At 52.0% G+C, this 26,158-nt stretch overlaps 1 long non-coding RNA gene across 1 annotated transcript; it reads left to right on the forward strand.

The window, feature by feature from the left end:
* Positions 1–8,106: 8,106 nt before the first annotated feature.
* On the forward strand, positions 8,107–22,205 carry LOC122223593. The gene is made up of 3 exons (XR_006204362.1): positions 8,107–8,191; positions 21,253–21,308; positions 21,403–22,205. It is a non-coding gene; the product is annotated as an uncharacterized LOC122223593 (long non-coding RNA).
* Positions 22,206–26,158: the final 3,953 nt, after the last annotated feature.

A 26,158-nucleotide genomic window follows, 5' to 3' on the forward strand; every position in this document is an offset into this window, starting at 1 on the left:
AGACGACTCTCCCCAGGCTGGCAAGTTCTTTCTTATGCGGAATCAGCATTCCTAACGCTAATTAAGCTCAACTCCCTTCCCTGGGCTTCAGTCATCAGAGTTGGACGATGAGACAGGTTTCTTTCCTTTGACAGCATATTAAGGAAACTTCTCTATTCAAAGCAGCCTCGGTCCTCACGTGAGGCTGCGAGGAACAAAAGTTGTGTTTACCCATTTGCTCTCTGCCTGAGCCCTCCAGCCCCTCTGCAGGCCCTGGCCAGCTCTGGGGAGTGGGGCAGAAACCAGGGGAACAGAGAAACCCTTTAACTTCACAGAAATTACAGATGGGCTCTAGCGGGATTATGGAGCATGGTGTGGGTATGCTGAAGCCTGTGCCCAAAAGTGGTCGCTCCTGGGCTGGGAGGGCTCCGCCATCATGGCATTTGTTGGTGTCTGTGTAGTCTGCCATGGAAGGTAAGCTTGGATCCTGGGGTTTAGAGGGAGCGGTGAAAAAAGTATTCAGCTGAAGTGCAAAGAGCTAGATGCAGCACGGCTTAGGGATCGAAATACCTGGGTCCTGGTGTCTGTCTGAGCCTCAGTTTCCCTTCCTTCACAATGAAGTGGTTCGATTAGGACATCACTAAGATCCTTCCAGCTCTGAGAAAAAAAACTAGAGGATGCTGGGGGGCAGGGAAGGAATACTCTTTGTAGAAAATCAAATGATGGACTATGTGTCTCCGTGAACCAAACCAGGCACAGAAAACTCTCCATCTTCATTCCAGAGTTGGTGGGGGGTGGGGGAGAGGGGGTGTTAGCTGTGGTGTCTCCTCATTTGACAACTCAACCTCTTCCACAGGGCCCCTGCAGCCACACCATGGGGAGCTGTGTCCCTTAGGGACCCTGCCCCCCAGGGGAGGGAGGCAAAGGCAAGATGAGGCAGGACAATGGCAGGGTATCTGCCTGGTGCCAGCAGTCAGGTGAAAGCAGAGAAATCAGCCCCCTGTCTGCTCAGTTTCAAATATCAGAATAAGGGATCCAGTTTGATAGCTTTCATCTGAAGTTAATGGATAATGAGGTGCAGGATCAGCCTTATGCATTGATGCAGTTTAAAGCCCCTGGGAAGACTCTGTTTCCCCCTCCCCAATTATCTTGCCACTGAAATGCCGTGAGCTCCACCATTAGAGCACGAGGTGTTAAGTGCGGTCCTCTGCAGATCACATCCTTTCAAATAGAAAAGCACCGCTGGGGTAGTTTATCAAACAAGGATAGAACAAGAAAAGCACTGCTGGGGAGTTGGGGAGGGATGCTCAGGGAGTGAGGGGTTCTGAAGATTAATCTCGAGATACTTCTCAGTTTCACATTGGCTGACCCTGGTGAGAAAGCTAGACTCTGCCTGGGGTAGTGGAAAGTCAAGGGCTCCCCTAGAACCCAGAGGCCTCAGCTATGGGAAAGGGGTGGACTCCAAGTGGTGAGGGCAGTCATTATGCTGAGAAATCACAGGGGCTGCCAGTAACACTGAATTCAGAGAGAGAAAAATGCCAATAGTGTGCATGCATTTGGATTGGCCACTGTAGGAGCCAGTGTACAAGTGCCCTCCCCACCCCCCCCTCCCGCCCCCCAGTATGTCCATAGGATGTAAAACTTTTTTTTTTTTAAATATCAGTTTCATTGCCATGACTATCTGCTGTTTATCTAACCCACGAGGCATGACTTGGAAGTGTTAAAACATAGCAGATGGGGAAACCTGGTTCAAACCTGGCTATGTGACCTTGGGCAGGTGACTTAACCTTTCTGAGATTACATTTCCTCATCAAATTCAGTATAAAGCACCTGGCATATAGTCATCTTCTCTAAATGGAAGCGATTATGGTTATGAGTATTGAGGGGGCTTCAAGACACTGTCCATAAATTGGAACTAAGTCATGGAATGAATGACCACCATGTTCAGAACAAACAGAAGCTCACATCGTGATAAATTGTGCATAATGTTCTTTTTACCTGGATGAATCCAGTTTCTTTCCAACTTCATTTCATCTCTCAAGATCTGTAATCAGTAATATTACTGTAATATGACTTTATCAGTAATAAAGATGCAGAGAGAGAGTTCTGGATTCCTCTAAGCAGCTTGGAAACCTTAGGTTCAGGGTGAGGATAGCCTTATCCACAGAGAGGATGGATGGCTGCCTCCATGATAGGGACTTAAAAAAAAACAAAAACATAAACTACCCTCACACAAATTTCTATCATGCCACCAGGGCAGCGAGGTGGAGGCTGACCTCAGGGTCTGGGTATCTGGGCAGCAACACCCAGGATCTCGATGACAGGCCAAGCTGCTCCGTCTGTGATGAAGACTCTCATGACATTGACTCTGGCTCTCCACCCTGGGCTGGGGCTGAGGAAGTGAGCTCCACAGATCACTGGGACTCCAGGGGGCTTTTTAGGTGGTCCAAGAGACTACTCGCAACCCGTCATCCAAAAACTCATGTCTGGTTTGTGTTTTCATTGTAATCTCTGAGAAGATACGATTTTTTATTTAAAGTGGAAGGAAATGAGTATTTTAAAAAGTGTAGCCATGGTCATGATTATTCACTCAGGAAAAATATATGTGCGAAAATGTGTGCATATACAAATGTATATATGCACACACACACACACACATATATATATATATATATATATATGCACATGTCTCCTTCCTTTCCCTTCCCTTCCCTTCCCTTCCCTTCCCTTCCCTTCCCTTCCCTTCCCTTCCCTTCCCTTTTTTTTTTCTTTTCTCAATGCCAAAAGAGACCGGGGGGATAGATGGGGCCCGGCATCTCTGAGGTCTGGCCTGAACAGTCTGAAAGCCCCTGATACCGATGTTACATTTGCAGGACCAGCCATTCTCCTGCACTTGACTCCGATGTTCTGGCATCATGCAGGCACCCGTCCCCTCTCTAACCCAGTCTGCCTCTAAACGATGTGCAGGCAATTTCTGCCCCCCAACGCACAATCAGAGAAGAATCTGGTTCTTCCCACATCATCCTAAACATTGCTGTGAGGCCAGGGAAACAACATTAATACCCAAAACTCTCTGGGGCTCAGCTACTCTCCTCCCCAACCTTTCCCCCCACCCCAGATTAGGGGGAAATTCCCTTAACAGGGATGGGAAAAACTGGGAATGGGAGAGGAGAATTGGGAAGGGGAGACTGTGCTAAATAGGTGTAAACACGAAGAGGGGCTGTGTAAGTGCTCCGTGGATGGGAGGAGGAGGAGCCGGAGGGTGGTAATTAGCTTATTATTGTTTCCCCTGGGTGTTGTGAGAATTCCTTAGGAGACACTTGTAAAAAAGCAGAGGGAAGACAGTAAATACACATCTAATGATATGCTAAATAAATTATTATTGTTATTATTATGACTATTATCATAGCAATTGCAACTTGCTCCTTGCATCCAAGTTTCCACTAGAAATGGGAATTAGACCCCTTATAGCCGGGCCTCCATGCTGTCACTATGCCCTCAGGATCCCTCCCCCTGCCCCCCCCCCCCCCCCCCCAGATGAGTGGAGTAGTAGGGCAGTGTAGACCAGGCTTCAGTTAATAGCCACTCTCCTCGTTTCTGCAGGAGAGCCGATCGGGAGCTCGGCATAAGCAAGGCCTGTGCCTGGTGCCTGCTCTAGAAAAGGAAAGAAGGAAGAGAGCTCTGCCAAGAATGGCAGAGAAGAACTGCCTGACTCCTAAGCAGAGGCACTCAGGGAGGGTACAAGCAAAAGGAGATAACTGGAGATGGGTCACAAGAAGCAAGGGAGACGCAGCCCAGAGATCATGGGCTTCCTGGTCTCTGTATGAGCCCAGCAACCCTCAACAACACTGTGGGTATGCACATTTTGGTGGGGAGAGGGCAGATTGTTTTTATCTGCTTCTCAAAGGAGGTTGGGACCCAGAAACAGCTAGGAGCCATTCCAGCCCAGGTAAGAGAGCTAGGACTCTCCAGGATTAATGATGTATGGCCAGGGTTTCTCATCTCCCGTCTTTTGGCCAAGGACAATCATTGTCTGAAGCCACAGGTTCTGAGGTTTACAGCAACTGCCCCCACGCCAGCCCGATCCTGGCCAGAGTCCAGGCACCTGCCCAGAGTCCTGCTTAGGCAAACCCATGTAAATGCCGGACCCTCCGTTCTCCCACTCAGCATTTCTTTAGGCAAAGCACCCACCATCTCTATGGGCATTAGGTGTTCTGGGGAGGGAAGGGCTGGGTGTTTCAGGAGGAAACTGTCAGAGTCTGGGGCTAGAATTAAGGTTTAACTTAGATCCTTCTCTGGATCTTGGACCCTCACCCAGACACAGGACAGATTGCCCCTAAAGACTCTTATGGAAAAAAGGAATCGCATTTGGGAGAGTCTTCCTTGCTCCAGGCCTTGATGGGAGAGGCAAGGCTGACCCTTCCCTGCAGACCTAGATCCTCACTAGATAGAGAAACTGCCTATACTCACCCCATACACTCACGGTGACCTGCCTTCCCCAAACTCCAGGACCTATTCTGCACAGACCAAATCTACAGGGAGTGATGACAGGTTAAAAAAGAAGGGCACCTGGGTGGCTCAGTCGGTTAAGTGTCCGAATCCTGGTTTCAGCTCAGGTCATGAGCTCGAGGTTCACGAGTTCAAGCCCCACATCGGGCTCTGTGCTGGTGGCTCTTCCCTGGTGGTGCAAAGCCTGCTTGGGATTCTCTCCCTCTCTGCACCACCACCCCCCCCCCCCCCCCGCAAAACAAATAAATAAACTTAAAAAAAAAAAAAAGAACTATATGAAACAACCTAATTACAGAATATTACCGAATCAGAAAATTTGTGAACTTTTTAAGTGAAAAAACTTTTAAAATATTTATTCTGATGCATTTGGTAGTATCCCTGGAGCCCAGCTGAGGGGTTTCCTTCTACCAGGGTGCCTGTCTCATGCTGATTTATTTTTTGTTTTATTTATGTATTTCTTTTTTTTTAATGTTTATTTATTTTTGAGAGAGAGAGAGAGTGCAAGTGGGTGAGGGGCAGAGAGAGAGGGAGACACAGAATCTAAAGCAGACTCTAGGCTCTGAGATGTCAGCACAGAGCCCGACATGGGGCTCGAACCCACAAACCGTGAGATCGTCACCTGAGCCGAAGTCAGACGCTCAACTGACTGAGCCACCCAGGCACCCCTATTTATGTCTTTCTTAAGGGACCAAGTGGTAGTTCCTTTTTGGAGCCCTCAGGCTGACAGGCAGCTCCTTCCCAGTCCAGGTCTCAGTTCTGGTTTAGTTTTCATGTGCTTGGGGGTCTGGGGAGCCAGGAGGCTGGGGTGGGGGATGGAGTCACTCTATGGGGGCAGATCCTGGCTTCGGTGCCTCACTCTACCCCCTACTCGCCTGTCTCAGCTCAGGCTGCTCTCTGCTGGGCACTAATCTCCAGCCACCATGGGCTCCTGGCCTGGCTCCAGCCAGGGCCCCCAGGTGCCTGCTAGCTAGCTCTCAGCAGTGGCCACAGAAGGTGAGATTCTCTCCACCAAAAGCTGTTGCACTGACCGCCATTCGGTTTATCTCCACAAGCACGTATCGGGCTACCCCTCTGTGTCAGGCAGAAGATAGAGTCCTTGTCCCGGAGAAGCTCCAATCCCGTGGGCAGGGGTGTGTGGAGGGTGGCACTTGGCATTTAACCCCAGCCCAGGGGTCTTCACTTCCTTGCCAGAATCCTAGAGATCTTGGAAGCCTGACCGGCCACTGATCCTGAGTGCAGGGAAACTCCCTCAAACAAACCATTGAGCAAAGAGGTCTGTGACTTCCTGGTTTAAAGAAAGAAAGATGGAAAGAACGGGGGCCAGGGGAAAAATGTCTTTTCTCCTGGGATGGTTGGTGGCAGGGAAGAATTGTGGAGTCCGGGCCCAGTTGGCACCTGGAAGGAGGCTGGAGAGAGAGCCAGGTAGATATGAGCGGGAGAAATGAGGTCTAGAGGTGCCGATCCACGTTCCCCACACATTAGAGGCAAATTCTCCCCTCAAGGCCCAGGGCAGTGCTGGTAGGAAGCTGGAGGGTATAGCCTTCTGTACCCAGAAGGGAGGGAACCCCAAGCTGGGGAGCAACAGAGGAGTGACCCAATGGAGCAGGATTAAGCTCCTGAGGCCTGGGCCTCCAAAAAAGGGGGTTGAGCAAGGCCTCCCGAAACTCCCATCAGAATAAGCCCAACACTTGAAAATTCACCCCTCAAACTACCACACAGGCTCCTACCACACAGCCCCCCCAGGGGCACAGGAGGCCCCCGGTGAAAGCAAGCTTTATTTGGCCACAGTCCCTGGCTTTCCTGGCCGTAGCCCCAGAGAGCAAAGGCAGTGAAAGCGCACCCCTCCCTGTCCTGTCCCTAAGTCTCCTGACCTCCGAAGCCACCTTTCTGAGACCCTGAAACTGGGGTTCAAGAGCAATGTGCCAGGAACGCAGAAGGGGCTAGGTGGTAGCTGGCCTTTAGTGCATGAAAGCCAAACCCAAGGCCTGCTCCCGGGCCGCGGAGCTGAAGTGTACCTCCAGGTTGTGGTACTGTTCCCGGCCTCCCCTTCCACAAGACCCGCGCCCACGACCATCTGTACCTGCCCCTCACAAAACCAGCTCCCTGTCTTCAGGCAGTGCCTGGGGTTCACCGCTGTCCTCCTTGACTGTTCCCGCCACACCCCAGTCATTTTGCCTCCTCTTCTCAAGGCTTCCTATGTTCTGTTTACCTTGTGGCCCTCTCCCCGTAAGTAAAGAACTCTGCTAGCTGATTTCCTAGATGGCCCGATCCTGCTTTTCAGTTGGCTCTCTGGAAATATTTCTGTGAATAAGTCTCTCTCAGCCCCTACATATAAATATGTCTGTACAGAGATAGACTGGTCTGAGCCCCAATACACACACATCACGAGGTAATTACACCCTTATATACATACAGATATCTCTACAGAGTTATATTCACAAGTGTCTATAACTCTACAGAGAGATAGCAGCATGTACATATAGGACTATAATTACTTATGTCTATTTTTATAACTATGTAGTTATAAATAGAGATGCCTATATATAGTGATAATAATATAGAAATATCTCCACAGCCATATATGGCTCTGAGTGAATGTTCTAACTACTCTATATCACAATCAATAAGTATATATCTCCTGATACATAATTCTAACGATATACATTTATCTATATAGCTGCTCGGAGATATAAATCTGTCAGGATATCAAATGTCCATAAAACTGGATGGCTGTAAGAGAGTCGTATATTTTCTCATATATAAATCTACTTCTATAACTATTGTATATGCACAAATACAATGGAAATAATTATATTTTCCTCGAGCATAAATCTGTAAATACAAGCACAGCACATTTAGGTATGGTTAGAGATAGAGCAATATTTTCTAGACATCAGTGCCTCCAAACAGGGAGAGTTATAGTGGGGGTTATAAATAAACTCTCCAGATGTGAACAGATCAGTAGAACTAGATGTAAACACGGCTCTAAGCCGGCCTTCTTTTTCTTCTCCTTCAAGATATTCCTGAAGTGAGGTCACCCATGACAGGGTGCAGAGGAGTCTGGCCACTGATATTTGCCCCCCCCCCCCAACAAGGAGGGTTGGAGGTCGCTAGACTTTGGGGAAACCATACAGGAGTGGGTAGGGAGCGGCCCAGAAGCCCCTGTTGTGTCGGTCCCCGGGTGGCTGAGCGCCTGGGCAAGTGGAGAGGCCTAGGGGAGAAAAATGGAGAGTCTGGCTTGAGTCACTTTGCCCCTTCTTAGGTCCCAAATTCTCGCACCAGGGAGGCCGAACCAGGCATCTGAGCCGAGAGGGCAGGAGGGGCGCGGAGGCTGGAGAGAAGGGGGCCGCGGGCCGGGCTGGGGACGCCGAGACGGAGCAGGGTCGCCAGCAGGAGCCTGGCCCCGCTCGGCGCCCCCCCGTCGCCCCGGGCCGCCTGGAACCCAAGATCCGGCCTCTCGCTGCTCGCCCTGCACTCAGCGCTTCCCCCGATTTCATTTTATTTTATTAGTATTTTGTCCGACTGGTTATCAGTATCCTCCGCCTCGCGTGGTGTTCAAATGCAAGGACGCCCCGGGTTCTCTTGCGAATCTTTGTGTGTGCACCGGTCTTAAAGAAGTGACTCAGTGGCAAGTGTAGTTCTCCGTCCCTTTCAGACCAGATGGGTCACCGGCTGTTGAAAAAGAATCAAAACCTCTGAAAAGGTTTGTGACTTAAATCTTTTAAAAGTTCTCAACGCTTGTTTGTTATGGTCATTTTTTTTGTCCTTTTCTTTCCTTTCTCTTTTAAAAACTTGGCTAATTTGCGTTTTTATATTTCCTCTTTGATTTTTTCTTTCCTTTTTGGGGGATACAATTGTTTTTAAAGGGGGAGGGTGGTGGTGGTGGTGGTGGATTTCGTTAGACCCGAAACTGTGGGGCGGCTTTCTCTCTGGGCGAGCGCCGTATCCCTACACATGTGACTCCCCACCACACACGATAAATACATAGATAAGATTACCAGAAAATTGTACCTGGAGAAAACGAGGCAGATGTGGAAGGATCCGGGAGCGTGGTCTTCTCTTCTTTTATGGAAATCCGCAGGCTCCAAGACCGCGAGGGAAAATTCAGCGCGCCTCAACCCCTCCCTTCTTCTCCTTTTTTGTTGTTGTTGCTGTTGTGGTGGTTGTTTTTGTTTGTTTGTTTGTTTGTTTGAAAAGCCCCTAGAAAGGGAACTTTCCCTGGCCTACCGGAAACCCGGCCTTGCTCTCCCCTCTCTCTTGCAGGCGGCCATAAATGTTTTTCTGCTTCTGTCCATACCCGGCGGCAGGTCCTCCCCCAGCACCTCTGCGGCCCGACTGGCCGGGACCCCTGGCTCTGGCCATCGCCTCATCCATCTCTGCCCCCTCGTCTGACCCTGTCCGCTTGCTCTTCTCTTTAAAACAGGGGCTCCAGAGACCCCAAAGCCACTAATCACCCCCATATGTGGGATCCCTCCCCTGATCGCACAAAGCAAAAGCCAGAGTAAAAGAAGCAGGAAAGAGTGGCCTCCTGGCTCTCCCTCTCCTCCTCTAGCCAGAGGACCTTGTCTGGAGAGGGGGTTCCCAAACCCAGCCCCCCGAGGGCATAGGAAGAAGCTAACTTCCTTCCTTCCTTCCTTCCTTCCTTCCTTCCTTCTTTCCATCCTTCCTTCCTCCCTCCCTCCCTTCCTTGTCTTCCCCTCAGATGCTGTGATCATGACTCCTTCCCCTGGCCCCTCCTCAAAATATCTCCTCTTGCATTTTATTGTTACCCTGCTAGGGAGGGACTGTTAACTACTGTTTTATTGTTATTTATTATTTATTGTTATTATGACTGTTGTTAGAGATTTGTTCACCGGGTTCAGGGGACAGCAGCCAGGCCCAGAGGGAGGCCTGCTTCTCACACATGCACTTGCATGCACACACACACCTAGCACACTGCACACTCACAGGTATACGCCCACAGATATCTGCTAGATGCAGGCCCCGGCCTGGGAGGCAGGAGTCCTCCTACCCCAGCACACAAACACCACACTGCCCACGCATCCCAGCAGCATTCAGGGCAACCACCACCCGAGCCCCAGCCCCAGCCCCATGCCGAAACCCACAGACACCGAGCTTGTAAGGAAAGCAAAATACATAAGAACCCACTTGCAGAGATCCCTTCTCTCCCACAACCTGGAGGGGTGAGTCAGGCCTCTGTCTCTTTCCCCCAGTCTCTCTCTCTCTTTCTCTTTTTTTCTCCTTGTTTACAGCTTCAGAGAGCTCAAGGCCCATAAATCTTGAGGGGCCTACAGAGCGCAGAGCACATTTGTATGCATCGTTAGGACTCGCTAATACCTAAGCCCATTAACGAGCGTGTATGCGCGTGGTTTCCGGTGTGTATTAACTTATAGTTAAATTCTGGAGGAAAGGGCATTGTGAATTAACATATACCAAATCCATCACCAGCTTTTGTCATATCATATTAGTCAGCCATGGGTTTGGGGGAGCTGATTACCTCAGTCGGGGTGTACCCACCCTCCAAACTTTCTGGAGCAAGTCTAGGGGTGGGTTTAGGGGAAGGCAGGACACCCCTACCCCAGCCCCGGTCATTCAGATCCCTCAGGCCGGCGGCTGCACACCTGCGGGATGGTGGAGGGGCTGCGCACCAGTTCAGGAGGCCATTGGCGGCGGCGGCGGAGGGTGGCGGGCGAGGGGGAGGCCCTGACGGTGGCGGGCCCAGATTGTGCTGGGGCCACGGGGCTGCTTGGCCCATGGCCGCTGGTCTGTCAGGTTTCCGCTTTCGGAGAGAGAGGAGAAAAAAGGCAAGTGGAGTCGCTAAACTTTAATTAAACCGGAGAGAAGACGGTGGGGGGAGGAAAAAAAAAAAAAAACGATCTGAGGAGGAGGAGGAGGCCGAAGGCCAAGGAAAGGAAGCGAGGCGGGGCAGGCTCGGAAGCCTGGCGATCTCTGCAAGGGGCTGAAGGCTGGGCTTTCCCCCCACCCCTCCTACCCCGCCCTCACCGTGGTTAATTCTAGCCCTCTTAAAAGCAGATAAATACCTGAAATTAAAACAATAGAATTTTTAAGGGAAAGGGGGAAAAAAGGAAAAGAAAGACAAGGTAACGAAAAAGAAAATCCTTTCTAATTATGGCCAGGTGTTCTTGGTTCCAATGCTTCAGATCCTATTGGAACCCCAAGGATCTGTATAATTGGGCCCGTATAGACAGAGATGAAAGATGCCAGTTCTAGAGAGAAAAGGGGGAGTGGAAGGTCCATCTCTTGGGGTCCTGTAGAAAATGCCATAGACAAGCTAAATTATTGTGTCCGTGTGGATCCAGTTGCCTATTTAAATACAGCAAGCGGGGCGGGGTGGGGGCGCCGGCCGAGCGGCCGAGCAGCGAGCGGGCGGCGGGAGAGAGAATGTCCCCCCCCCTCCTGCGCGCGCGAGAGCAGCTCGGGGCCTCCGGGCGAGGCTCGCGCGGGCTGGGCCGGGCGGGCCGGGGGCCGAGGCCGGGGCCCGGGCCGGGGGAGGGGAGGCGGGGGCGGGCCCTCCCCGGGCGCTGTGAACTTTAGCTGGGCCGCCGCCTGTCAGCCCCAGAAAGCGTTAAAGGTGCAGCAGCCCGCGCCAGCCTCCGCAGCCGCCTTTGTACGCGTGATTTATGACTTCAATCTTGGTTCACCGAGAGTTCACACGGCTTTCGCTGCTGTTGAAGGTTAAAAGATGGTCTTCGCTTGACAAGTGGGACTATTGAAAATTCCTTCTTCTTCGTTTTTTTTTTTTTTTTTTTTTTTTTTTTTTTTTTTTTTTTTTTTTTTTTTTTTTTTAAAGAAGCGAAGAGCGGAGGCTCAGAAGAGAGAAAATTTGGGGGGAGGGGACAGGAGTTGCAGGTGGGGAAAAAATGGTAGATCAGGAAAGTTTGTTCCCCTACTTTAGGATTTTTTCGTAGCTAAGATTTTGGAGTACGTTGGGGAGGCGGGTAGAGAATAGGAGGAGCTAGGGAAGGGATTTAATGATCTCTGGAGGCCAAAGGAGTGGCATTTTAAGAGAACGCAAGTCGTGCTTCCACAATTAATTATCTGGATAATTTGGATCACGCCTAACTGATCCCTCTCTTGAGACCAAAAGTGGGGCCAGGGAAGGAGCTTGAAGTGAAGGGTGGTTGTGTGGTCCCCATGGCAGTGGGTCCCCCCTGGGTGTGCTGCGCTGACCATCCACCTAGGCCAGAAGCAGATTTTCAAGCACATCCTTGCACCCACAGGTTTGGAAAAGAGTGCTTTAGGTCCGCTTGTGCCAACTCCCTTCATCCTGAGATGTAGCCTCACATGCAGATTTGGTGCAACTGCTGAGGCTGATGGGAAAATTGTAGAATTGGGATTGAAAATTCTTTCTAATGCCAGATCCTCTTGGCCACTGGCCACTTGCTCCTTCTTTCTTCTAGAATATTGAAGAAGGTGGTTCCACAGCAGAGATGGTGGTCAAGGGTCTCCTAATGGCCAGAAGATAATAAGGCCCCTTTGTGGTCTAAGGCATTGAATTTGGGGAGAAACAGGAATCTCTCCTTTTCAGATTCCCTGAGAGAGAGGAGATCTGGAGCTGTGAGGGTCTGAGTAGCTCTTTGAGCTTCCTTTAAGAGATTTAAAAAATGGGAACTTGGAATTATGGATGTTGGAGAGGAGAGCAGCAGGGAGCTGGGTCTGGGGGTGGGTATGCCTCCTTGGCCCTGTTTAGGCCCCACCACCAAGACATCCCATGATGTCTTCTCAGTAGGTCAGCGTCAGCCCCTCGAACCCAGACCCTGGAGCTAACAGCATCCACACTAGAAGGGGTACTCCCTGTTTCTCTTCCCACCTAGAACTGGAAGACCTTCCACCACCATGAGGCCTCCTAGACAATCTCCATGAGAAGGGAGGAGAGAGAGGGAGAAGAGACACCCATCTTTGTATAAAAAGCAGGACAGGCAGCAGGGGCCAGAGAGACCACAGAAATCCAGGGTCTAGGTTCTGAGGTCCCTTTGGCAGGGTAGAATGGGGAGGAAGTGTGGCCCTGTGTTTAGAAGCATGGGGGGCGGGTAATAGCCGTAAGGGGGAACCCACCAAGCAGCTCATGAATCTCTTCCACGTTCTGGTTGGGAAGCAGAGGAATGATCTTCAGGGCCTCTAGAAGTAATGGCCGCAATGCAGTCCCCTTCCCACCCCCTCCAACTGAATTCCTCCCTGGGAAATAATTTCAGCGGGCTTGTGCTTATCTGCAAGTCTGGAATAATTATGAATTATTAATTCATAATTAAGACCGTTGATTGTGGCCGTTGTTCTCCAGTGGGCTCATTTATTTCCTTCTCCTCTGTGAAGCACAGGGCACCCTCTGTTAGCCCCTGCCCTCAGAACAAGCAAACTGAGGCCTGGTCCTCTGGAAGGCAGCCCTTGAACTCGGCCCCTGTGTGGAACGGTTGCCACATTACCAGTCAGGTCATGTTTGCACCTCACAGAGTGTTTGCGCTCCATTAACCACCACCCACTAACTTCAGATTTCAAAGCGCTTTGTAGGCCTGGCTCCTAGAAAGGTGGAGTGGAGACTGTGAGTAAGACTCCAACGAGAGAAGCAGGTTAGCCGAGCTGTGTGTGGAGACAGGGGGTAAGGCCTGGTGGCAAAGGACACCCAGGTGCGACAATCCAAGTGATCTGGGATCAAGGTTGGACCTCCTGCCTCCCCTGCCCTAGGACAAGCTGGTCTCCCTCAGCCCTCCGGAGACCCCTGAATACTGGCCCCTCCTTTTCCTGGCCTCCCTTTCCTCCTACCCCACTCCCTTGAAGCGGCAAAGGCTTCAAGATACACCATGCTCTTGGATGTTTGGGGGTGGGGAGTGGGATCTGCCCGTTGTTTCACATCTGTAAGGGCCTAGAGAGGGAGAAAATTGTCTCCTGTGAGATAATTTCCATCCGAATCCCTGCCTGCAGCTCACCTCCCCCTGCACGGAGACATTTTCTTCATTCCCTCTCCCCTCTTTCCCTGCCCTCTGAGAATGCTGACCGGGATAGGGGTGGTGGAGGGGGGGGGTGGAGGCAGAGGCAGTTCCCAAAGTTGCATCTAGAGAAAGGCAGAAGGTAGAAAATGAAGGAGGGGGTTCAGACCTCCTATTTCCTGAGAGTTTTAACCTCTGTTCCTCAAACCCAGATCCGCACCCCAATCCAGGGCCTTCCCTCCTCCTTCCCCCAACTCTGCCTCATGGAGGCAATGCCTCCCTCACGCTGTGACTGCCCTGAGAACTTTACTCTGAGAACACCGCCACCTTTCACAGGACGTGTGGGGACCCAGCCCCTGTGACTTGCTCAGTGCCCGCCTGGTCCAGAGGGGACCTGTGGCCCGGCCAGCACATGGCCATTTCATGTCCCAGTGGAGCAGACCGTGGAGACATCTCAGCTGCCATCCCAGACCTCAGCTGCTCTTTCCCCAAGTCACTCCAGCATCCTTGGTCTCCCCCAAGCCAGGAGGCAGGTAGGAAGCCCCTCTGGAGAGTCCCCGGGAGTTGGCGAGCATATTTTAATTTACTGTCTGATGGCAAATAAAGAGACCTTGGGAAAAAGGAAAGGAGCGACTGCGCCCAGGCGCCCTCCCCACCCGCCCCTCCTCTGGACATTGGCTTTCTCGATGAAACAGTGCGCTGTTGTTCTTGGACAACCATTCCCCACCATCTCCGTTCGAAGGGTTTGAGTTTCACCCTCCGTTCACCCCCATTAATCACCCCGGCCGCTAAACATCACCCAGCCCCCTCTGGCCCTTTCTCTTCTTCTTGCCCTTAGTATTCATGGCGGGCATTCCTCACTGCTGCGTGCCTCACAAAGACCCCTCCTCTGACACAAGGTCCCTCCCCCTCTCCAGCTACCCGGTCCTGGTCCTCGGTGGGCACAACTCACCTTTCCCAGCGTTCTGATTGCCAGCTCCCGCTCCTGAACCCCTTCCCCCAGCTTTCTCCACCACCACTGCCCCCTTCCCTCGCCACACCTTCTTCCTCTTGGTACCTCCGGTCATCCCCACACACCCCGGCCCCTCCCCCCACAGCCCTCTTTTCTCCGAGCTCCATCCACATGCCCCCTTCTTGTCTCCCTTGCCTTTCCCCTCCCCAAGATGATCCCCAGGCCCTTCCCATACTAGCTTTGAAGCACTTCCAGCCCGGAGAATCTGGGAGAATCTGTAACAGTGGTTACAGCACAGGCTCTGAGTTCAAATCCCAGAGCCGTCACTTGCCAGTTTGTAGAACCCGAGGCAGATTCCTTCACCTCCCTGAGCCCTCCATAAAATGGACATACCCACTGACCTCACAGAGTTGTGTAGATCCGATTAAATTTTATTTGCATAGATCCGAGCATTCAGCAGGGGCTTGATAAATGGTAGTTATTAATATTAGAAGCTTCTGGTAAGGGGAATAAAGGATGCTCTTCAGATTCCAATAAAAGTGAAGGGATTGTCCCCTCCACCACCTGAAAGGGAGTGATAAAAATTACATAGTCACACAGAGGAGCAGGGCCCCCTCACCAGGGAGCCATACCCTCCTGTTAGCCCCGGAGGGTCTCATCTGTTGCCGCACATTGGAACCCACTGGGGAGCTTTAAAAAATACTGATGCCCGGGTCCCCCCCTCCAGGGATTCTGATTTGGTTGGCCTGGAGTAGTGCCTAAGCATCTGGTTGGAAAACTCTTCCGGTGATGCTAATGTGCAGCCTGGGGTTGAGGTATGGGCCCTAGGAGGTGATATGGGAGGCGAGAGGCTGCCAGCTGAGAGCTCTTCCAAGTGTGGGCATTTTCACAGCCTCAGCCCTCATTGCCTCATTGGGGGAGGGTGCCACTTAGCATTGGCTTCTCTGGACACTTCAGAATTTTAGAGACTCTCATCTTTTTCATTTCCTACCATCACTAGGGTTTTGAAAGGGGCCTCCCCAAGAGGAAACAGGGGAATGGACAGATTGACCTCGGAGAGGCCCCTCTCTCCTCAAAAAAGCATCCAGTCCCAGACCACCAGTGACAGAGGCAGAGGCAGCCAGTAGGAGAATTTGTAGTTACATAGTAAATGGAATTTCTACCTGGTTGCTACAATAATAGGCCAAGCAATTAGGATACAAGTTTCCAGGATCTTTTCCTATATTTCCAAAAAGATAAATCACCCCCAGGAACAGAATCTGCATATTGTAATTAACTGATAAATATTTCATGCCTGATTCAAACTTTCTCCTCTTCTATTTAATGGCCACAAACTTGAGCGCAGAGGAATCAGGGGAGTGAGGAGAGGGAGGGAAGGGAGGCTCCACTTTGGCTTTGGGGGAGGGAGAACCTGTCTCAGCTGCCTCGTTGTTGACTTTCCTCCTGTTCCTTTAAGGAAACATTGCTCACCTGGAGAAAATTGGGTTGCAGGTGGTAGAGGGTGTTGCCCTCCCCTCCCCCCACCTCCTCCAGGGGAGGCCAGTTTCTGGTGACCCCCCTGGGGCACCGGGGGTGGCAGGCTTGGGAGTCCAAGGGCCCACTGTTTGAATACAAGCACCACTTTGCCATTTATTAACCGGTTGGCTTTAGGCCATTTACTTAATTTATCTGAAACTCAGTTTCTTCATCTGTGAAACAGGCGTAGCAATCTTTTCCTTGTAGGACTGCCTGTGCCCAGCACGTTCTCTAATACATGCTATTATTATCAGCAGGAACAACTTATAATAAACAGTCACCCCCCCCCCAGCACTGTACCCATTCCTTTGCCCTACTCCATCCACCCCAGTGTTGAAGGCACTTAAGCAATTAAATGCTTACCCTGAATGCAGCAAATACGTATCTCATTTAATCAACAGAACAACCCTATGAAAGGAGCGTGTTATTATCCCTATTTATTGTTTGTGTTGTGCAAATGAGGGAGCTGGGGCTTGTAGAACTTTCTGTCTCACCCAGCTAAGTGGAGAAGAGCACAGACTGTGTGGTTTTACATTGGGGCTCTGCTGTTCAATGAATAGCTGTGGACACAGCATAAGCTCCTGAAATTAACCGAAGTCTCAGTTTCTACATCTGTAAATTGGAAACATTCATGGTACCTCCCTGGAAGGTCATTGGGAGAGATGCATGTACAGGGCCCAGCTCAGTACTGGCACACAGTAGGCGCCCAGTAAATACTAGCCGGCATCTCTAACATCACCATTGTCATCACCATCACCATTATACCACCAGTGGCATTCCTGGTGTCTCCTGCTCTTTGGTGGTGTTGGGAGGTTAAGTGTGTGTGAGGGTTCTCCACAGGCCACAGAGCAACTCTCTCATTAACTCCCCCACCCCCCACGCACACTTCAGTACCCAGGACTTGGGAAAAAGGACACTAAACAGATTATGACTCCATTTCGGGAATTAAATCAAAACTCAAGACTAACTCAATTTGGTTCCTGACGAGAGAGAAAGGTTAAAAGGGAGTGAGGAGGCGTCTGGGTGTGCTCTCAGAATTGTAATTGGTTCTGGATCCTTGCCCCGGGCCCCTCTGCAGGGCCAGCCCCCCCCCCGCCCCCCCCATGGGGATCCCTTGGGTTGAAGGAGTGGAAGAGCCTTAGAACTCTGTGTCACCCAGAAGTGGGTGAGGGGGCTGGGAAATCGTCTGAGAACATTTCCCCAAGAAAGATTCTCTCCTCACAGCCCTGAGTCAGCCTAGCCCTGGATTGAAGGGGATCCCAAGACAGGATAAGGAATGAGGTTTCGGTGAGTGGGCGGGTCTCAGTAGAGTGGAGGAAGGGTCCTGCTCCAGGCGGCCACCTCCCTGGAGAAATGTCGCGCTGCTGTGCTTCTCTTTAAACACACGTTAGCAACGCTGACTGCCATCTCTTACTTTCAGGTGTACTTATTAGACACCCCAAAACATTATATGACATGCGGACGTGCATAAATATATGTTCTGTGTGTGGATATCCACCCAGCTCTCATTCCGAGCAGTACATTAGCCTGTATTCTTCTGAGCACTGTAAACTAAAAGTGAAAATCAATTTCAGCTTAAGGGAGATGGTAATTTCCCCCCGTGTTTTCTCCTTGGCTGTTAACACTCTCCATCCAGGCTTGGAAAGACCATTATTTCCTATTATACAGAAGGGGAAACTGAGGCTGGAGACAGATGAGTGAGTGGCTTGTTCAGAATCACAGTTGCAGCGTAGGACCCAAGGATGATTTCAAAACAGAAACCGAGGTCTCCAAGGGAAAGAGGGCAGGGAGAGACCCCATCTCAGCCCTGACCCGGAGGCCGCAGGCCTCTTCAAAGCCAGGTGGGTTGGGGGCCCCCGCGCCTTGGAGGAGGGACTCCCGGGCTAGCCAAACAGCCGGCCTCGGGCGAGAGCGTCGCCAGCGCGTCCTCATTCCGCGATTACTGTCAGGGGACCATCCATCAGCGCCGCCCGGGACGCTCAGCCCAGACTGCCCGCCGCCCGCCAGGGTCTCTCCAGATCGCATTAGCGAGGGGAGAGGGCGCGCTTTGGCACCACTGCGGGGAGGGGGACCTGGGCAGGCCCCAAGGCTGCTCTGGGACCCCCCTCCTCCCAGCTCCCGCCCTGGAGCCTAAGGGCGCTGAAGGGGGCGCTAGAACCAGCGAGGGGCAGGGAGGGGAACCCCAATACGGAGGCTCCGGGGAGGGGGCCGGGGCATGCTGGGAGGAATGGCCAGAAGCAGAAAGAGAAACACCTGTAAAGGGCGAAACAGGAGCAAGTTGGCTGGCGCGGGTGGGGGGAGGCACTGAGCAGGGGTGCAGAGAATGGGAGAGAATTCGTGGGAGAGAAGGGTTTTACTGGGGGGGGGGGGGGAGGAGAATTTGGAAAAAAGAGAGCAAACAGGTTGCTGGGAACCTTAGGGATAAGCTACGGAAGCCCCCTCACATTACACATGGAGAAACTGAGGCCCAAATGGGGGGAGCCCGTATCCAAGGCCGACTCCATCTGCTGGCTGGCCTAGCTTTTGGCCCCCAGGCTCATTTATTCAGTCAATACATGAGTTTTGAGTGTCTGCATTGTGCTGGGCACCGGGGCTGCCTAAAGGATGCAGGACCAGCTCCTGCCTTCCAGAAGCTGCAGTCTGTCCTGGGCCGGGGGAAGGGGCCTGACCACCCAGAGGAGCTCCCTCACCTGCAGCCAGGAGGGGTTCTAGGAGCCCCACCTCTTCTGGCCTTTCCACCCCCCTTGCCCTCTGCTGCTCTGCATCCATCCTCATGGCCTGTGGCAGCTCCATAGAGGAACCCCTTCCTTCACGCTCCATGGGGCTCCCCAGGAGCTGAGACAGGTGCTTGGAAGTTTGGCCAACTTCTTTTGCCTCCCGTGGTCCACAGACTAGACCTGAAAGCAAGACCCTTATTCCTTGCTCAGTTAGTCTTCCGGGGATGGGCGACATCCCACAGTAACTGTGAGATCAAAGCAGGCTGTGGTAGGCAGGACTGAGGAACTCGTCCATGAAGCACTTTCGGGTTCCACAGTCTGGAATCATTTTTTTGCTGGGACTCTAAAGCAGCTGTCCTTTCCTGAGGGCGGGGCTGGCACCATCTTCCAGGGAAGGACTTGCCCTCCTCAGTCAGATTCTCCAGTGCCCGGTGTGAGGCTTTGTGCAGTTCGAGAGAACCTGGTCCCTGTCCGTGGGGTTTGTGCTCTAGACACAGATGAGCTGACATGTCCCTGGCTTCCCCACAGTCCCTGCGACATCATGGCATCCCCAAATCCTTTGCAGGCTCAGGTCATCTCCTTCCTCCGGCCTCTGGGGGACCTGAGTGGTTCCATCGAACCCCTCACGAAACCTCTCTCCTCAAGCCTGTTCCCAACAAACAGGATGTGTCTCCCTCCTTCCCCATTGTCCAGCATCATCGCTTTGACTTGACTTGGGATTTTGTCGTGACCAAGGCCGAAGCGGCACAACTTTTCCACAAACATCCCTCCCTCTAAGTCATACTCACCCAATCTTCAATGGCCAGGCAGCAAGTGGGGACAATCTCTCTCCAAGAGCTCTGGAAACTTCTCTTTCCTCTATCTGAAACAAGCTCTCTTTTATGCTCTGAGGTTGTGGTGGTTGTTTGACAGAAGGGACCAGCTTTCATCCACAGCCCAGGTTAGATTTAGAGGGAGGCGTATGTGAGAGTTTCCAGTTCCAGAATCTTTGCCTCTGTGCCAGTCCCCAAGGCGGTGTGAGGCTCAGGAAGGGAGAGAAATGAGCAGAGGAGGGAGAGAAATGAGCAGATTATCAGGGATGGGGCCCCCAGAGGGCAAGAGAGGTGGACACTTTTCAAGTTCCAGACCAAGACCCACAGGCGAATTTCAGCATTATTCCTTACTGCAGGCAAAGTGAGGCCCTCGGGATCTAGTCCAGTGGAAACGCCTGGGAAAAAGGCTATTGCTGCAGCCCCTGACACTTTCTCCAGAGGAGGATGTCAGGAGCGGTGTTGGAAGCTGAGAGGTTGGGCATAGACTGAAGAAATTCTTCCAGAGGCATGTAGACGAGGACGTAGAGCATCCAGCCCAGCAAAGCATCCAAGGAAGGAGGCCTTGGCAATAACTCTCTGTGTCTCTGTACTAATTCCACACATATTGTCTCGTGTGATCCTCGGTGCTGGGTTCAGCGCCTGGCACAGAATACACGCTTGTTGTACAAATGGATGAATGAGGAGCCGTGGGAGGAAGGTCACGCTCCGCGCTTATAGATGAAGAAACAGAGGCACAGAAAGGTTAAATGACTGGCTCAGGGTCACGTGTCTTGTCACGGGCAGGGCTGAATTGCAGTGGAGAGCCACTTTGGTGGTCGGGAGAGGTGGAGAGGAAGGAGGCAGGAAGGGAAGGAATAAACTATCAGATGCACATGGAGGGGAGTGGGGCACAGAGGAGAGCTCCGTAAACACGCAACACTCTGAGAAAGATGGCATTTAAGACCACGCACCTTTGGGGCGCCTGGGTGGCTCAGTCGGTTAAGCGCCCGATTTCGGCTCAGGTCACGATCTCGCGGTCCGTGAGTTCGAGCCCCGCGTCGGGCTCTGTGCTGACAGCTCAGAGCCTGGAGCCTGTTTCAGATTCTGTGTCTCCCTCTCTCTGACCCTCCCCCATTCATGCTCTGTCTCTCTCTGTCTCAAAAATAAATAAATGTTAAAAAAAAAATTAAAAAAAAAAAAAAAGACCACGCACCTTTTCAGATGCCTCTTTGGGGGGAGGGGGTGGTGGCGCCTGGGTGGCTCAGTAGGTTAAGCGTTGGACTTTAGCTCAGGTCATGATCTTGCTGTTTGTGAGTTTGAGCCCTGGGTCGGGCTCTGTGCTGACAGCTCAGAGCCTGGAGCCTGCTTTGGATTCTGTGTCTCCTTCTCTCTCTGCCCCTGCCCTGCCTGCATTCTGTCTCTTTCTCTCTCAAAAATCAATAAACGTTAGAAAAAAAAAATCTTTAAAAAAAGGATGCCTCTTTGAAGGCTGATCTGTAGCATATGCACAGCCTTGCAAACAACATGGACAGGTCAAGGGGGAGGACAGACCACTGAAGACCAAGAGAGAAAGCTGACCCTGTCAACTTTCCAGAGTCTGGACACCTGGCCACAGACGTTTGCTAGCCCCTAAATGCTGTGTGACATCAGACCAGCCACACCCCTCTCTGGCCCTCTAGAGAACGGAGATACCAGATGAGGAGGAGGGTGCAGAGGGGACGGAAGAGCTAGGTCAGCGTCCTCAGCGTAGCCATCGCAGGCATTAGGTTCCCGCTTCCCTGGATCTATTCTTTGTTGCTGCTGTGGTTGTTTTGTCCTGTTTTAATTATTTTATGTCTTTTGAATAGGAAATATATGTACGTGGTTGAAAACTCAAAAGGCACCAAAAGTGATACAGTGACAAGTAAGTCTCCCTCCCATCCTCGGGACTCCCAGGCCACCTGGGTCCTGTCTCCATTATTACCACACCAACCACTATCTTGTATCCGTCTCCTAAGATACTTTCTACCTCGCGCGGCTTGTCCCCTGAAGTCACCGCAAAGCTGAGCTGAGCACTGGGGATTTGAGGAGAAGTGCTAAAGGCCCACACGTGGACCAGTGGGGTCTGGGCCACCAAATGCTGTCAGTCTCCCCTCCCACGCCCTAGGAGCTTGGAAGCCTTGCAGGTGACAGGGAGGGGTGGGGCCGGGCAGAGGCAGAAGCTGCTCAAGGGCCTGGCCTTCCACCCTGCCATCCCATGGTCTCTCTCACAGGCCTGCAGGGCCCTCGGCATCAGCCTAGCCTGCTCGGGATCCCCAGCGCACACGGCTCCACACCTTCCCTCTTCCACCTGTTGCACGGTTGGCAAGTCTTTCTTGATGCCTCGCTCCACTTCCTTCTACTCCAGGTGCAGCCTGGGATCTTTTATTTTGCCCTCAGTGTGGGGGGGGATCCTCCTCTTGGAGATGGTGACTTGGTTCCCTCCCCCGCCCCACGTACGCAATCAGCCACCCTCTCCCCACCTTGAAGGCCTCTGAACTCCTGGCCCAGCCATTACTGCCAACCACGTCATGCTTGCTTGGCACATCCCTTCGGTATTATTAGCCCAAATTACACTTTGGCCGTGGAGTTAAGGAAATCCCAACCCAAAGCCAAGTCTTCCAGCAGGGGGTAAATCCAGGCCAGTCCCTTTGGCAACTGAATCTCTCCTTTTTGGGCGATGCACTGGCCCAATCTTGCACCGTACCCATCTCCTTGACTCCCAGATCCTCACACATGGCCGGTAGTGAGATAAGGCCCAAGTTAACCCCACACCTGGGATGGCCTCCCCCTGTCTTCCTCTCCAAACCCTCCCCTGGTTAACCTCATCCTTCATATTTACTCACTAAGCAATTATTGAGCACTATTCCAGGTCCTTGGGATGCATCAGTGAACAAAGACCCCTGCCTCTGTGGAGCTTACATTTTAGCAGAAGAGACAGATAATACACAATATATTTATTAAATAGGTAAACCATATTGTATATTAGAAAGTGATAGGGGTATAGAAAAAAAAACAGATCAGGGTTGGGGCGCCGGGCGGGGGCGGGGGGCGGCTCAGTCGGTTAAGCATCCGACTTCAGCTCAGGTCATCATCTTGCCGTCTGTGGGTTCGAGCCCTGCATCGGGGTCTGTGCTGATCGCTCAGAGCCTGGAGTCTGCTTCAGATTCTGTATCTCCCTCTCTCTCTGCCCCTCCCCCACTCATGCTCTGTCACTCTGTCTCTCAAAAATAAATAAATGTTAAGAGAAAAAACAAAAAAAAAACAGATCAGGGGAAGCGGGGTCAGGATGGTGGAGAAGTCCAGGGGCCAGGGGCACCTGGGTGGCTCAGTGGTTTAGGCGTCCAACTTCAGCTCAGGTCACGATCTCGCCGGTCGAGAGTTCGGTTCGAGAGTTCAAGCCCCTCATCTGGCTCTCTGCTGTCAGCACAAAGCCCACTTCAGATCCTCTGTCCCCCTCTCTCCCTGCCCCTCCCCCGTTTGCACTCTCCCCCACCGCCAGCACCCTCCCCCCCCACCCCCGACCACCCAGCTTGCACTCTCAAGCATGCCTTCTCTCTCTAAAATAAATAAACATTAGGAGCACCTGGGTGGCTCAGTCGGTTAAGCTTAGGATTTCAGCTCAGGTCATGATCTTGCAGTTCATGGGTTCAAGCCCCAGGTCAGGTTCTGTGCTGACAGCTCAGAGCCTAGAGCCTGCTTCAGATTCTGTGTCTCTATCTCTCTCTGCCCTTCCCCTGTTCTCACTCTGTGTGTGTGTCTCTCTCTCCCTCTCAAAAAAAACATTAAAAAAATTTTAATAAACATTTAAAAAAACAGGATGGTAGAGAGGTCTGCAAGTTCAAATATGGAGTCAGCGGGGGTCTCATTGAGAATATAGTATTTGAACAAAGACTTAGAGGTGAAGGGGTAAGTAAGGCCCACAGATATTATAAATAAGGGTGTTCCAAGCACAGGGAGCAGGTGGTGCAAAGGCCCTAGGGCAGGTGCGTGCCTGGCAAGTGTGTGGAGCCTGGAGGCCAGGGTAGCTGGAAAGTCGTGAGCAAGGACAGCGGGGGAGGATGACAGCAGCACTGAGGGGCGAGATGATGATGCAGGGCCTTGAATACTGTCTTAAGGACTTTGATCTTCATTCACTCTTAGGGAAGCAGGGAGGAAAGACATGCCGTGCCAAGTTCTAAATGGTCCTTCTGCCTTTTGTATTGGGAATGGTTTGCATAGGGCAAGAGAAGATACAGGGGGCTTGTGGCAAGGTTACTGCACTAGTCCACGTCAGAGGCAAGTGGCTCAGACCAGGTGGCAGCAGTGCACGCGGTGACAAGGGTTCTGGATTTGGTGACCGTTTTCTCTGCCTCGGCTTCCATCCTTTTGCTCTGTTCACTTTGTCTCTTTTTTTCCAGGTTGTGTGTTTTTCTCTTTCCTGGACGACTGAGAGCTTTCTGAGGGCGGGGCTCAATTCCTGCCCCAGGATCTGCCCCGGCACCTGGGCAGCACCCGTTCAAGGGCAGATGGCCCAGTGCTGCCTAGGAACAGGCTGACAAGCCGGGCAGCCTGGCAGCCTCCGCCGGTCTCAGGCTCCCTGAGCCGAGGGGAGGAAGGAGGCTGCTGTCTTTAAAGATGACGTGATGGACAGTTATTGAAGGCGCTCAGCTGGGGCTCTACTCTAGGCTTAATCTGAGCCGCCCTCAAGGAAATCATAACCAGCTCTTAAAAACATGTTAAGACCAAAGCTGGTGTGTGTGTTTGAGCAGAGCTTCAGACAGCTACTTAACACTGGGGGCCTCCAGGCCTTTGATTCCTCTACCCCTCGCTTTGCCCTCTCCCCCCATCTGGCTGGTGTTTATCGGCCAAGACGTTGTTTAAATCACACTTGCTTCCTATAAACATTTCACTTGAAATGCCATCCGCTGCTCCAGAAATTCATCTATCACCAGCTCGGGGGTGTACTTGAGAAGCCTCGGGGCGATGACTCCCCATTCTCTCTCTCCTGTCCCCCCATCATCCCTCCTCCCCTGACCCATATGCTCAGGTTTCACACTGTAAGAACAACTTCCCCTCCGTGTAACAGGGCACTTAGTGCCAGGATTATTTATAACAGCTGAGGTGGCAACAGGCTGTGGGGAGCCACCCGGCCCGTGGATGCCTCCGCTTGCAAAGCTCAATAAATGGACCTGGCACACTGTTTACCACCTGATGTCTCGGCCTCTTGTGTCTTTCCTTCCGGCTTCAGGGGGACATGGAGTTTGGGGAACAGGGGTCTGGATCAGGCCAAGGCTGTCCTCAGAGTTTAAGGGCTTTATACGCTGGGCACCTCTATTCCCTGTCTCTCATTTCTGCCCACGCACTCCGTCTTGGAAAAAAAGAGCAGCCTGTGGGGCTTGCTCTCCAGCAGGGAGCCCGCAGCCTCCCTAGGAGAGCTGCCTCACTCTCCCGGCACAGTGGTGGTGCTGGGAGTCAAGCTGAGGAAGCCATCGGCCTGGAACAGGGCTGCAGGTGGCCCTGGGGGTTCTTCTGAGGAAAGGTTTGAATTGGCTCAATTCAGGCTGGAGTGGAGGTAGGAGCTGGATGAATTCACTTCCCGAGGACTGAAAGCTCTTTGACCGTCCTCTTCCTCCCCAGTCCTAGCAATTCCCTAGTTGTCCTAATTTGAAGGCTCTGCTGGTTTGGGACTGCAGAATGGTAGCCTGTGCAATGGCTCCCCACCCCATCTGACTTATCAGCCAGAGTCACATTAACAAAAGGCACCATCCGACCTCCCAGTCCTTCCCAAAAGACACTGGGGCACCTCTACCTCCTTCCTCTGCCCACTCACTGCATGCCAGGCACCTCCTAGGTGAGCTCAGGAAGAGCCTTGGTGAGAAACTTCTAGAAGGTAGACAGGGACCAGGGAGAAACCTAAGGTGGGTCAGGCAGGGGAGCAGCCCTCATCTTTGGGGGTCAAGTAACGCTCCCTTTACAAGCCAAATGAAGAAAAAAAGTTCTAAGGGGAACATATGACTCCATAAAATAAAGGGACATAATTGGGAGCGATATCTAATTTATCTATTGAATGCCTCCTACGTACTCTTTTATCACTTAGATGGACAGAATATAATTGGTGTGCTGAACGCCATCAATCTCAGGGCCTGGGCTTCCTGTGCTGGCTACACCTATTACTGTCAGATTATGACACTGTAATACCAAGATCAATGACATTTTAAATGTGCTCCAGTTATGGGCAATTGCTGACAATAAAAACAGTGACAAATTGATGAAACTTGGGCAGCGATGATCTGGTGTCAAAAATAAACCATAAATAATCTGCTTTCCAAACTGGGAGAGGTGCCTGGGACTCCGGCTTAGGGGGAAAGGGCCCAGGAGGAGAGAGCCTATCCGCCCACAGCATCTTGGCCGCTCAGGAAGCCCCGCCTGTTGGGGGAAACTCCCTCCAGGGTGGGCTGCAAGGGCCCAGCAGGGAAATGGAGAGGTGATCTTTGGTCAAGACCTGGCGTCCCTTCAGAGAAAGTTCCTTATCTCTGAAACTTGGAGAAAATAACGCTTCCTATATTACACGCTCTTTCTAGATGTACCACAACGATCTCCTTCCCAGGCAGGCTGCCACTCACTTAGCCAGGGGCTCCAGCCTCCCTGAGGCAGCGGGAGGCAGCTTGGAGTCGATCAGACTGCTGTCGGAATACTCACTTGGCCCCTTGACACCTGTGTGACCTTAGGCCAGCCACTTCACCTCGCCGAGTT

Source organism: Panthera leo, chromosome B4 (genome assembly GCF_018350215.1).
Source record: "Panthera leo isolate Ple1 chromosome B4, P.leo_Ple1_pat1.1, whole genome shotgun sequence".
Lineage (NCBI taxonomy): Eukaryota > Metazoa > Chordata > Mammalia > Carnivora > Felidae > Panthera > Panthera leo.